This window comes from Coturnix japonica, chromosome 7 (assembly GCF_001577835.2).
Source record: "Coturnix japonica isolate 7356 chromosome 7, Coturnix japonica 2.1, whole genome shotgun sequence".
Lineage (NCBI taxonomy): Eukaryota > Metazoa > Chordata > Aves > Galliformes > Phasianidae > Coturnix > Coturnix japonica.
Window position 1 is genome coordinate 28,807,781 of NC_029522.1, and position 13,789 is coordinate 28,821,569.

The 13,789-nt window shown below is 40.7% G+C and overlaps 1 protein-coding gene and 1 long non-coding RNA gene across 6 annotated transcripts in view; one reads left to right on the forward strand and one right to left on the reverse strand.

Moving 5' to 3' along the window:
* LOC107317000 (von Willebrand factor D and EGF domain-containing protein-like) overlaps window positions 1-13,789 on the reverse strand; it is a 160,988-nt gene that overhangs the window by 132,196 nt on the left and 15,003 nt on the right. The window lies entirely within an intron of this gene.
* The window catches only part of LOC107317001, a 38,023-nt gene that overhangs the window by 14,842 nt on the left and 9,392 nt on the right, over window positions 1-13,789 (forward strand). Inside the window, exons 5-7 of one of the 3 annotated variants that reach the window (XR_001556671.2) lie at window positions 3,858-4,083; window positions 4,391-4,572; window positions 5,210-5,264. This is a non-coding gene — a long non-coding RNA (uncharacterized LOC107317001). The remainder of the gene's footprint in view (window positions 1-3,857; window positions 4,084-4,390; window positions 4,573-5,209; window positions 5,265-13,789) is intronic. The other 2 variants (XR_004307952.1, XR_001556672.2) reach the window with 2 other exon arrangements.

The following is a 13,789-nucleotide window of genomic DNA, read 5'->3' on the forward strand; positions in this document are numbered from 1 at the left end:
GGATGCAGCAAAGACTGGCAGAAAGATAAGGGGACACCAGATGAAGGCAACTGAGAGCTGCCTAACATCAGATTCCTGCGCATGTCCTGGGTGTGATTTAGATCCTAATATATGCAGGGTGACGAGGCAATTTTTCCTGTTATTTCTTTGCTACTATTCATCACTATTGTTCATTCCATTCACCAGCAAAACAGTGTTTTTGGCAGCCAAGCGCTCCTCACACATTTATAATGGGTTTTTCTGTCAACGCTTTGATGTTTAGGAAGAATGGTTGGGTTTGCTCTTGCCTTTACAGTAAGGCTGTATTCATTACTGTTCTGCAGCAATGTTTTTTCTGCTTGTACGTGGACATGCTCCATTTCCCAACTAATGCACACTCCTAGAAGGATCTCACCTCCTCCTGACCAAAATCCAGGTCTTACTGACCCTGTCTGTCTGTCCACTCATGGGCTGCCCACTCCTTGAAACTTAGAGGGTTGTCACAGAACAGGCTCTGGTACACAGCTCTGAGGATGCAAAAACCCTTTGCAGCCATTACTGTACTTTGGATGGATTTAAAAATATTAAAATAAAAGGTCATGAGCTAGAAATAGTCAGAGGCTTGCCTGGCCAGAGAGATAATATAAAGCTGTGTGCTCCCACCTGTGGAGTGCAATGTTAATTCTACTTGATTTCCATAAACCAAGTTTATCAGTGATCCTCAGTGTTTGTTCCTTCAGCACTTGAAAGATACAGTTTCTGTGCAGACAGATATAATTAGCTCTAATATTAAAATACATTAGCACCTTTCTGCTATAGAAACAAGATGTTTGCAGCTTCAGCCAGCAATTTCCTACAGTTATGGTGATATTTGGGGGGGAAACTTGCATGTCTGATTATGAAGAAAGATGCTCATTTTGCACCTAGCACTTGAATGAGATGTGTTGGCATTGGATTGTGCCATGAAAGAGCAGGGCCTTAAGCACCAGTTCATGAAAACTTCTCCATAAATACATTTGCTCATTTTGTTTACTGGAATTGTGTCCCCACTCACTGCTGAGAGGTTCACATTTTGCTGGGTTATCTTTGCTCTGGTTGTTCCACAGATCTCTGTTAATTTACCAGGAATATCAGAAGCATTCGTAAATATAGCAGGGTTTTGGGAATCTGTAAGGAATTCAGTGATAAGCTGCTTTTTGATATAAAAGAAAATCCAGTTCAGCTGGTGTTGGCTGAGCCTTCATTACATTTACAGCTGCTACCTGTGCAGTCTTTTAGGATGTAATTACCATAATAAGAAAAACATCTCCATAATTACATGTGCGTAGAGCAAGATGCCTTTCTCTGGGTATCTAGCTAGAGCTGCAGATACAGATATGCACACTTGCAGGGGACACAGGGGATTAGGGAGGCACAGGAATAAATACAAGACAATTGTTACCCCATATGGTGCATATTATGGGCAGATGTGTTTTGATCAGGATCAGCCATGCAGAAGGTAAACTGACTGATTTTTTTTTTTCTCATTTACACTGAACTAACTCTGATCACAGCGTAGTTTCATGTGGCTTAAAATTTATTCTTTCTTAAAAGCAACTCAAAATATGGAAGGGAGATTTGCATCCTCCGAATGTTTTCTGTGCTGAGAAAACCAGGCCATCCTCTGGAGGTTATCTGGGCTGTGTGGGATGTGCATGTAGGGATGGGATAGGATGGAATGGGATGAGATGGGATAGGGTGAGATAGATAGAATGGGATGAGGATTTCCTCCACCACAGTCCATGTGTTACCAGTGTTTTATGTAGGAGATGCAGCACTGGCACTTCGTAGTTTTATAAACCTAAATAAAAGAGAAATCAGATTGATAGATGGATTATTCTTGATGGGAACCACTCTCTTTTGTAGACCTTGATAACACAGTACCAGAGAAGATGAATCATATTTTTTTTATTTCCAAGAAGCCATTTCCATGTTGAGCTTTCAATTCTTCACCTCCTTCTTACTTGTAACAGTGTAGACTTTTAGCTTGTAAAATATAGCTATACCTCTTATTGAAAAACATGGTTCAAAAAGCTGTTACTGAAGGAAGTAGCCAGAGCCTAATACTTCCTCTAGTGGATATTTCAACAAAAAATGTGATCAGTTTATCACCACCTGTAGGCAAAACAAGACATTTGTAGGCAGATATGCTCTGTTTCAGATTTTGTTCCATCTTTCTATTATCAAAAAAACAGACTTGATTTTGCATTCTTTCTTGGTAATTGGCTAATAACTATAATTTTCAACTTAAAAAGATAGGCTAGAAACCATTGTTCAGAAAAGCCCTACAACATTACAATTGATCAATTTTTCATTACACTTGATGCATTCAGTTTACCACAGTCATTTCATTTGTAATTTGAGCTAAATATATACATATAAAAAGAAAAAAAAAAAAAAAGAAAAAAGCAGCAAAAACAATCTACTCAAGCAATTTTGGATTGGGAAGCCATAACACAAATTAGTACAGAAAGAAACAGCAGGCAATCAATTTATCATTTGCTGCTTTATTCTTTAGCAGTTCACAGTAATTGTTGAGTCACTTTTGAAACTTGTAAAATTTGATTATGTGAAACTTACTAAATGTCAGGTTTTGGTCATTTGTGTTGTGTTTTATGAGTTGTCTAGATACAACTTTTTGAAGGCAGATCCTTCTAGGACTGGGCACAAGCACACATAGGTAAAATGTAGCACAAAATCCCTGCCACTTCATCCCCTTCTTTCCCTTCCCCCTCCTCTTTCCCTTCTTTTTTCCCCTCCCCTTTCCCTTCCTCTTTCCCCTCTTTTTCTTCTGCCTCCTTTCCTCTTTCCCCTCCCCTTCCCCTTCCTCTTTCATCTCTTCTCTCTCCTCTTTCTTTCCTTATTCCTTTCTTCTTTCCTTTTTCTTTACCTCCTTTCCTCTCTCCCTGCCCCTCCCCATCACACTGCAGTCCAGCATCCCCAAATCAATGCATGTCAGCTGTGGTAACCACGTGCACACCTCACTATCATGTCTCTTTACAGTACCCATTGTGTGGGTGGGATATTGCAGAAATGTGATGATATTCTTAACCCCATCGTTTGAATAAAACACTTGTGAACCTGTTAATAAAAAGGGTTTTGAGTGTGTCAGGATGTCAGAAGCGGTGGTGCCACATGCTGTTATGCAGACCTTACACCTGTTCCCATTTATTCATGGGTGACCTCAAGAGGGCTTTCTATTTTTTATTCTCCACACTGTTCGTTTTTCTGCAGTTGGAAATGAGAATCCCATTAACCTATTTGGCCTTGATGTCAAATTGAGCTGTATGAATATTGTTTACAGGCATTGGGTATGCTCAGAGAGGCACTGGATACGCTTGGAGCACAGGGGACAGAGCAGCAAAGGCAAACAAACCAGCAAGAGAAAGGGAGATGACTTGTGGGCATCTTCTGCTGAGTTTGGGATCCTGCCGGCCAATTTGGAACTGTCTGCTTTTCCCTGACCTGAAATCAGGTCTGTTATGTGCTTGGGCAGTGTTCAAGCACTTGCATATCCCTTGGCAGGTCCCTCTCCCACTGCAGCTGCTCTCTTTTATGTTGTTTTAACTATAAATAAGAACATGCTGTCTATGTTTTTGCCAGCTTCCAAAACTGTTTCCCTTCCCTTTCCTTTAGCAATTTCGGCAAGAAAATCTACCTAAATACCAAAATGCTCTGCTGCTTCCTGATTGCCCTGTGAAGTAGAAATCAGGGCTCATTTCCCCACTACAAAGCAGAGTGGGATACTAAAAACTGTTTCTTCTTTGCCCTAACTATACTGGCAATAATCAGACAGAAAATGTCTCTCTCTCTCTTTTTTTATTGTAAAAACAAATTAGATGAGAGACCGTCTTGAAGAAGCATTTAACTGTGGGAGAAGCTTTTTCCACGGAGATATCTTCAGGTGTGGAGGAAGGTGCAAGATCCCTAAAGGGCAAGGTTAGCCTGCTCCCATTGGCCTTGGTCACAGTGGGGGAATTCAGTCATTTCCCTGCCACCTTTGCCTGGAAGTATTGCATCATGGAAAATGGCTCTTTGTTGGCTATCAAGGCTGAATCACTCCAGGTGAGTCCATTCTCTCATCTTTCAAGTGAGCCGGGCACTTTGTTCTGCACTGCAGTAAGAGTAAATATTCACATTGGCCACTCACTCTCACCTCATGTTATTTAAGCAACCTTCACACTTAAAATCTTATCTGCTGTGAGTAAAATTCAAAGTAATCTATGGATTGAGGCACAGGGTTGTCTATAATGATGTTATCATGCCTCTCAAGGAATTTCCTTACCTTCTTGGTTTCTCAATGAATCCTGTATCTTTTGAAAAAGTGGTTGGTTAATTTGTTGTTGTTTTAATTATTATTCTTCTGCATTAGCCAGAGTGATTCAGCAGCTGATCATGTTTGGCACGTTTCAGTCTCAGCAGTCCAAAACCCAGCCTTTCATCAACAGAAGTATGCACTATAAGGCTTATCGTCTCTCACTCAAAGCACGTTGTGAACAGGTGTGTATTTCCTTCTGACAAACACCAGAAGAACCAGCTCTTATGCCTGCCAAGGTAAATCACACTGAGATCTCAGGACTGAAATAATGCTATTTTTCCCTTAATGATTTCAGCTCTCTTTCATTTTGTTTACCCACCTGCCCCAACTAAGCCTTTTGGCAGCAACTCTAACTTTCTTTTTTACCCCAAATGTGGTGTGAATGACAAGCCAGGGTCCATATCTACTGTGATGATCTTTGCTGCCTATTTCTAGACTCTCATGCCTTCCCTGTCATGCTAGGGTGAAACTCTAGACTAAGGATGAGTTTCATTGCACCCATTCTATAATTTGCTGAAATAAGTGTATAGCGTAAAAGGAAGTATTGAAATCTAGGTTATTTCCTTACAGAATGCATAAATTCAGCAGTGTGACTCAATAACAACCGAATGGCTAAATCCTTGCAAACTGGGATAGAGGTTTGTCCCTAGGGATCCAGTGAACACTCTTAAATCACTGAATTATCTGAATTCTAAAATAACCTTCTCGAAGCATTGTGAGGCCCAGCTTTGTTTTGGGTCATTTAGCCTTATCTGGAATCTTGAGGCTATTCTATATGCAGACAGGCAGAACGCAAAGCAGAGCTGGTCAAACACTTGAAGACCTAGGTATAAAAGGATTAACAGCTGCTAATGTTCTGCATTTTTTCTGTAGCAATATTATGAGTGCAGACAGGATCCAGAGCAATGCAGAAAGGGAAAGATGGCAGGTAGAAAATACACCTCTATAGTACTGTGTTGAACAGATGATGCAGGCACTAGGAAAATATATGAAGTAGATAAGCAATTCAGTGGTCTCATGAAGAAAAGTGACTTACTTCAACCTAAAATTAAACCTTTCATTTTTTTTACAGAGCAATAGTCTCTAAAATAAAAAAGGAAAGCTGATAATAGTTGAAAGTGAAACTAAATGCCTGTTCAACTCAGAAATAGGAATCATTGAGTCATTTAAATTTCAAAAATGTTGAAAGGGAATATTTCAACTTAAAAAAAAAATGTACCTCTTTTTCTATAGTCTAAATAGTTCGTCATATTCAGAATGAAGCTACAGTAGATCGTGATGATGTAGTGATGGTGTCAGCAGTGCCATTTTAGCCAGCTGACCATGGGAATATGGGGCAAGGAGACCACCCTCTCCTTTGATAGTCTTTCTGTAATAGATGGACTCCTCTGTCTTCCCCCTCAAGCAAGATTATCTAATTCTCATTTCTTTTCTATGCTGTAGTGATCGACCACATTTAAGAATGACTCTGGATATGTATCCCAAATGTTCTGGATATGTATGTGACTTACAAACGTTTTAACATATTCCTTCAAAAGCAAACTGCAGACTTCAGTCCTGTGACACAGTGCTCTTCCTGTGGTTTGCATCCTTTTAGGTCACAGTTCTTCTTAGCCCAAATTCAATCATGTTGCCAGTAAGTCTGGTCTGCCATCAGGATCTCCATCACTAGAAAGCCCCAGTATGGATAATATTTTGGCTCTGACTTGAAGCAGCTGCCTCTACCAGCGAATGTCTGTATTCCTCTTGAACTCATTTCTTAATATTTGTTACTTATTCATTATGACTCCTCGACTACAGAGGGTACATCAAAGCTGAAATTTTCTCTTTAATCAGGGACCTAAAGCATTATCGCTCTGATCATGGGGTAGCAGCTTTCAGATTTGCTTCTCTGTCCTATTACTGGAATGCGTCCCATCATTTAAAGTCCTCTTCTAAGGTGGGAAAAATAACCTTTTCTTTTTCAATGTGAACTTTTTTTTTTTTTTTTTTCTGAAGATCCTCCACAGACTTTATGGGCTCATTCCAAGAGTGAAATAGGTTTTTGTAGGGATTGAATCGTTTGCAATAATAATTTGCAGTCATTTTGCATAGCCAAAATAATTTCAAAGATTTCTTAGAGGTTAAGAACAGAAGGCTATTTTGACTGTGATTTCATGAGAAATGGCAGTCCATCTCTGCAAAAGGCTGTGCAGGTAGTCATTAAACTATTTCCTTTCACAGGAGAACAAAATGCAGTGAACTGATCTCTGGTCATGGGTGCATGTGGTATATGGAGAAGAGTCTGCTTTGCAGCTTTTTATAAGACAGTTCTATCTATGTATAATTGATGAAATAAGGATTGTATTTTTTCTGCCAGATCAAGTAGGAGGTGGAGCTGGAGTTGCTAGCAGACATTAGATTAAAGAAAATATAACCATTAATAATTTCTTTCAGCTTAAGTAAAGTAAACGCTAGAGCTGAGTTAGCCCCTGCAATGCTGCTGGTGAGAATTTCATGATAAGAGAATCCCTGACTATGAGATGAAACCTTGGTAGAAGGAGAAGGAGCAAAATACATGAGGAAACAGACTGCTTGTACTTGTCCTAACATCTAGCCTGAGCCAGCAGCAAGAAACTGTGAGACACTTGTTGAAATACAATAAAAGGTCCAAGCAAATAAGACAGGGTAGGACTGGAGAAAGTTACTTAATCCATCCGCACTCAAAACCATGCACCATGGATTATGCAGAATCCCATTTTCCACTTGTGGGATAGCATGCGTGGACTTTAGAGACATTACTATTGTTAGTCCGTACTCTGCACATGCTGTGTTGATTTGGTGCAGAACTTATCTTTCTGAGCAGCTCTCAGAAATTCCCTGTGAACCTCACAAATTCTTTTCTCAGGCCTTCGGGGGCTGCCCTGAAGTTCTGTCTATATGGCTTCTCTGAGGAGAGTGCTCTGAGCAATCCCTGCTGCTCCCCAGCAAGGGGGAGCTTGTTTGTACCCTTATCTGCTTAGGGCTTGGCATGGATGGTGCACACTCATTTTACCTTCTGTCTGCTAACAACTTGCCCCTGAGTGTTTGGAATTGGTATAAAGGGAATAGAGTGCTATACCATATGTTAATTCCAGTATGCTTTTTGGCTGATAAAAGTGAAGAGTATAAGCTCTGTGTGAGATTATTTCATATAAATGCATCAAGGCAATTGCATGGACAGGCTGGAAAAGCAGTAGCTTTATCCATTAAGATTTTATCTGAATAATCCAAATGTTATGAAGGAGGAAAAAAAAAATGAGTAGAAAGGTGGGCAGCAAAATCAAACTGCCTCAAAAATCCATCTGTGATCATGCAAAGATCCTGAACATTGAATTTTTTTAAAAAGCTAAGAGATGTGTTGTATGAGGCCGGTACATCAGAACTATTACTCACTTTCTGGGGTGGAAATGAGTGTTCTGCCACTGCATTTATTTCTCAGACAAGCAAATGTGAGCGGCAAGAGAAAGGATGATGTTCTGTGGTGCTTGTTCTCTTGACTCCTGATAGTATCAAAGAACTTCCAGTTTTGCCTATACAAAAAGAGTGAATTTATGACAAATAAGATCGACTGAAACAGATGACAGTGTTTAAAAACGTTAGCTAATATTGATGTTTCTGTGGAAAGACTCTGAGAAAGCTTCCCCAAGGATTTGATTGATATGGCTGCCACAGGGTTGGTGGCATGCTGGCTAAGTCACTCCAGCCGTGTCAGAGGTGGTCATTACTTCTGTGCTCCTTGTTTTCTGGGTGCCTGACTGATGATCCTGTTATGCAGAAACGTGAAGCACTTAATGCTTAGCTGCTGCTGCGATCCTGATGTCAGAGCTGGCTGCAAGCACTGCAGTGAACCATTTTTCTGTTGGAAACTGTTGAAACTGCTGAGATTTTCTCAGAACTGTGTATTTCCAGTGAAAATGTGGTTGTGAGATTTTATGAATAATCAAAGCCCATGAGAGACTACTGCAAAACAGGAGCCTTGGTCTCTGCTCTGAGTCAGCCCCATCAAACCTTCTCAGATTGAAGAAGTTATGGCCTGGGCTGATGGCTATTAAGAGATTGGCAGGGGAGAGGGGGATGAGAGGACCCTTTTTTGTTTCCTTTTCTAAGCATTGTTACTAAACATTTCAAAGAGTTTTGTTCCTGCTTAAAAGAGTTTGAAAGAAGTCTTTATATGTTCATTGGAAGTGGAGATCATCTTCCTACTGGACTCTCCCCTTCAGGATCCTCTAGGTTCAGAGATCTGTTTCCATGGATTAGATGTTTTTAATCCCTTTTCCATGTCTCTTAAATCACCATTTCCTCCATTCTGATGCAGGATTTAGTATTACTGAGCCACACACAAAAGGGGCTTGCCTTTCTCTTTCTAAGCTGCAGGTGAAGGCCATTTTGTGGACAAGAATATCTTGTTTAACTTTCTCTGTAGGTCACACTTGCAGGCCTCTTGTTAACTTTGCTGCTCCTTTTTTGAACTGTAGTGCCTCCAATTTGTCCAGCTTTATTTGATGATCAAGATCAGACATAGCACTCCAGCTGTAACCTCTCAAGACTGAGTGCACAGGTCTAATGAGTTGGTGTGCTTCATGTGCACTGCTCTCAGTACCAAATTGTATTCTTCCTAATTCTTCCTAATAACTAACTCTGGAATTTTTGAGTCATTAGGAACCTGTACTGAAGGCACTCTGCTTGGTTTGCAGGTTCCCAAATCATCCTTTCTTCACTTTTTGATATAAAGCAGTGAAATTGTGCTTCTGCCTTTGTCCTCTGGATTTCAGAGGTCCTCCATAATTTTTGAAGACAGATTTTAATGATTCAAATAATTATTTGGCTGTTACTTGAAGTGGATTCATCAGTTACTGCCAACTTGGATATACCCATTTTAGCTGCTTTTTCTGCCATGCACTCCTATAGCCTTCTTAAAATTAACTGTGTTAAGTATCTGATTAAAATTAAATTACTCTGAGAATGCTGAAGCAACAAAGACCGAATGAATTGATATTCTCTATGTCATTTTACCTGCTTTCCTCCCCTTTTAATGGACCAACACTACTTTCCTTTGCTGTGATAACATGAATACTACTTGCCCTTCATCCCACAAGGGCTCTGAAAGTAAATTAATGACTGCACATTAAACACCCAGTTTCTATAATGAAGAAGGAAAAAGCCTATCAGGAAATGAATGGCACTTCCAAGATGGGTTTTGCTATTTTGTGGCATACGTGCATTAGAGCCACATGCTCACAAATAAGAAAGACACAAGCTACTGACTCAGTAATTGAGTGCCATCTATCCTGGGCACTGAAGGAAGCACAAGTCCCTGAGCAAATCACTGCACGATCATGCCCTAGAGACTGGATTATAATTCAGAAGCACATGGAGCGAATTAAGGTGGCATGAACAACCTTGGCTCTGGGGTTTCCTGGTTAGTGAATGTTTCCCATCATGACTTTGTGTGATGGCGGTTGAAAGAGGAATTGATTTCTTTTCAGAAAGTGTGGTAATACTTTGGAACAGGCTGCCCATGGAGATGGTGAAGTCACTGTTTCTGGAGGTGTTCAAGCAAAAGGTGGATGTGGCACCAAGGAACATGGTTAGTGGATGTGGTGGGGATTGGCTGACAGTTGGATTTGGTGACTTTGGTGGTCTTTTCCAATCTTAATGATTCTATGGTGAAACACTCACTCTGGTTCAAGTGCTGGATAGTGTCTTGTCAGCTTCCTCAAAGCAATGAGTTCTTCCTTGCCTTGGAAAAAGTTCCCTCCTAGCTGAGATGGTAACCAGCACCCTGTTACTCTTTGTTTTTATAGTTCCCAATCCGCAGACAGAGAATCATGTGTTCTTAGCAACTGCATAAATTTACAGCGCTTTCTATCAAGCACCTCTTTCTTTTGGGTTTGATGACTGCATGATCATACCATGTGGTCCTGCTCTCTTCTGGAAACACATGGAGATAGTAATCGTGTATTGCATAGCTCTTTGTGAGTATATGTAATGATGTAAACTATTAGTGAAAATTATTTTGAAGTGAACTGAGGCCTCAAGTTGAAACAGCACCAAGAAAAGCTGAACCAGTGCCACGAAGATGATTGCCAAAACTCTTCTTTGTAAGGAAGCTCTTTGTTTTCCCAATATTGTTTACTTGAGATTACTGGGGACCCAATGCCAACTTGACACAGCGTGACCCACAGCAGCCTCTGCTCCAAACTGCAGACATTTCTAATGGCTTTTTTATGGATCAGTTCTTCCTCGGAGAGCACTACAGTGCTGACGTCCTGATTGCCCTGTGGCTTATGTGACCATTGGTTTCGTGACTTGAATATAGCCAGAGGGACCAATTTAGACTATACTGGCTTTGTAATAACAAAGATTTCCTATAATAATGAAATTCTTACCTGGTGGCTTATACCAAGATTAACACTTTTTGTTTTCTGCTGAAGACATATGAATAATTACCAGAGTGGGTCCAGAGCTGACCTTGCTTTTCTCCCCAGATATTATTTCCTCCTCCTGTTGTCCAATCTGGCTGCTGAAGATCTGACTCATGGGCTGCAATTTGACCTCTCTACCCAAGACCATAAAATTAACTGAACACGCCTTTCTCCATGTATGTTCACTAAAGAGACCCTTCATTTCATCACAAGTCAGTACAGCATTTGCATCACTATGAACAGGAAATATCTAAATAGAGGGCATGAAATTTGTGCACTCAGCTCACTATACAAATCAGCTCATTGTACATCCTCTCCTTGTCCTTTGTGTGTAGCCTTTTGTCTTCCATGTCCTTTCCACTTAATTTTAGTTTGCCCTCTACTTTCACCTCCATTACCGTGTTGTACATGGTCAGTTGGTGATGTTACTCAATCATATCAGCCTCCTCCTGCTGTTTTACTTCAATCATCTCCAACCTTTCTCCACTGAGCTGACAAAGATACTTTCTCCTGTGCCATGGAAAAACATGATCTAAACAATATGATAATGTAGCATTTTGCACGCATGATTTCAATCACATCTCATGTAACCAGTCACCTGGCTGCTTTTTATTAATGAAATCACCCTTGTTATCAGTTTGTTTCACTTAGTTCCTACAAAAATATTGCTCACAGCTTGAGTCAAGTCAGACATTTCAGTATCTCTGTCAGGAAGTCAGTAAAGATAATAAAAAGGAGTGTGTCCAGATGAACCTTTGGAAATAAATATAACATTTAAGAGCAGAGATGCTTCTGATAACTCTCAGTCCTTTTGCAGAACATTAAAAAATATATAGAGAACAAACTGCTGTTTATTCATGCTTTTATATTGCTCCCATGCATCCATTCTGCAAGTCCAAGTTTCCCACCTTTATTTTACATTTTAAGATCTTCTGCTCTCAGAACTTTCTTCCCAGGAATTGCAGCAGAAAACTGAGGCAGTCACTCCCCTCACCCAGCGGCTGGGTCCAGCTGCCTCCACAGCTGCACAGTCCCCCGGAGAGCACTGAGAAATGGGCCCTTCTGCTGCCATCCATCCCTGGGTGTCAGGGTGAGTGCTGCTGGAAGAGGAGTTATTCCCCCATCTCCATTCCCTCCCCACAAGAGAGGGGTCACTGCCTCATGCACTCAAGTGTGCCCTGAGATCATCTGTTGTTTTTTGCTTCTGCGTTTCTCTCGTGAAGGGAATAATTTTTTGCAGTGTCAATTGGCAATATCTGCATCGTTATGAAGCTTTCCTGGCATTGCTTCTGCTGATTGATGGCTGTGAAAATGCAGCATATTTCATTTTCTTTTCCTAGACGTGAAGCCAGCTGCTAATGGTTTTCACGGGGTGAAGCTGGCAGCTGCTGGATCAGGTCTCAGGGCTCTGAAATGTACATTTTCAGGAGTGCCACCTGGGCTTTTGGCTGTTTTATTACTTTTGTGAGAAGTAATCTGAGCAAAATAGGTGCTGTGCCTGGCTGCATATTCTGGAATCTGATTTGGGAAATTGAAATCATTAGTATCAGATAGACATGATCACAGTAAACCCTCTTTACAGCTCTCTGAAAGGAGGTTGTGACAAGGCAGAGGTCAGCTGCTTCTCCCAAGCAACAGCAATAGAAGGAGAGGTGATGGCTTTTAGTCACTCCAGGGAAGGTTCAGTTTGGATATTAGAAAAAATTTCTTCACAGGGAGAGTGGTGAGGTATTGGTACAGACTGCCCAGGGAGGTAGTGGAGTCACAGTCCCCTAAAGTGTTCATGAAAAGGGTAAGGGCTGCACTGAGGGGTCACAGACTTGGGTTGGTGGTTGGACTAGGTGATATTAGTGGTCTTTCCAACCCTGATGTTTTCTTGATCTTGAAACCTTTCTGCATGTAATTAAAATTTCCCTTGCCTGTTTCCAGAAACACATTAAAACCTGTGGTTGACATTTAGCTAGTTTTATTCATCTAGCTCTTGAAGTCAAATACAGAAACTAATGCATAAATATTACCCTATTTCTGTTAATTGTGAGCGCTTGCTGAAGACAGAAACGAACGTCAGTGCATCGTTAGTGAGTAAGAGCAACACTGTGACTCTCTGCAGACACTAAACCAAATATTTTCTTACAGGGCTTACATAAAATAGGTATCTATGTACGTACTTGTTCCTTTCTTCTGTGGAATGGCCATTTGATATCAGTGTGTGTCTGTCCCAGCCTGTTTTCCTGCATTTCATCTGCAACATGTGGCTGAGCCACTATTAAATTGCCATATTCCTTCTTCAGGCCCCATGTGTCTCCTCTGAAAAAGGCACTCTGTGAATACTAAGCATGTGATGGGTCTTGGTCCCACCTAGCTGTGTAGATGGTATATTCTTCTGGGAGGAAGAAGCAGTAAAGGCAGATGGGCTTTGGCATTGCTGCCCATTATTCACAGGGGTGATTCTTAGCTGACTTTTCTTTGAGAAGACCAAGACAAAACTGTTTGGTTTTCTGTGAATTCCCAAAAGTAGCAAGAGAATTTCATAATCACACAGAAATCAAGCAAGCACAAATGTTGCAGTGTTGGCTGCTCTGTCCCAGGAGATCAACCTTGACACACAATTGAGCAATTTTAAACAGGAGAAATAGAGTCTATAAGAACTACCCTATTTTTTCCTCACTTAGGAATGTTCTATTTCCTTAGTTTTTCACCTATATGATCAACCTAAAAACATTCAGAGTTGCTAGGAGGCCTAAGAAGAGACCTACAGCATATGCTGCTGTCTCCTGTGAGGCTCTGCAGGTCAAGTTCTTTCTCATCAGTGGGTGCTACAGAGGCTTAAGATAGGGAACTGGCAAAGAATAGCTGATTGGCAAAAGCCGTTATCTCAAAAGACTGATAGTTACTGGATTCTTGCTTTTTAAATTTCTATCTGAGTTACAGATTTTCCTTTATTGCTGCACATTCATTTTCTTCCCTTTAAAAAAAAAACACAAACAAAACAAAACAACAAAAACAC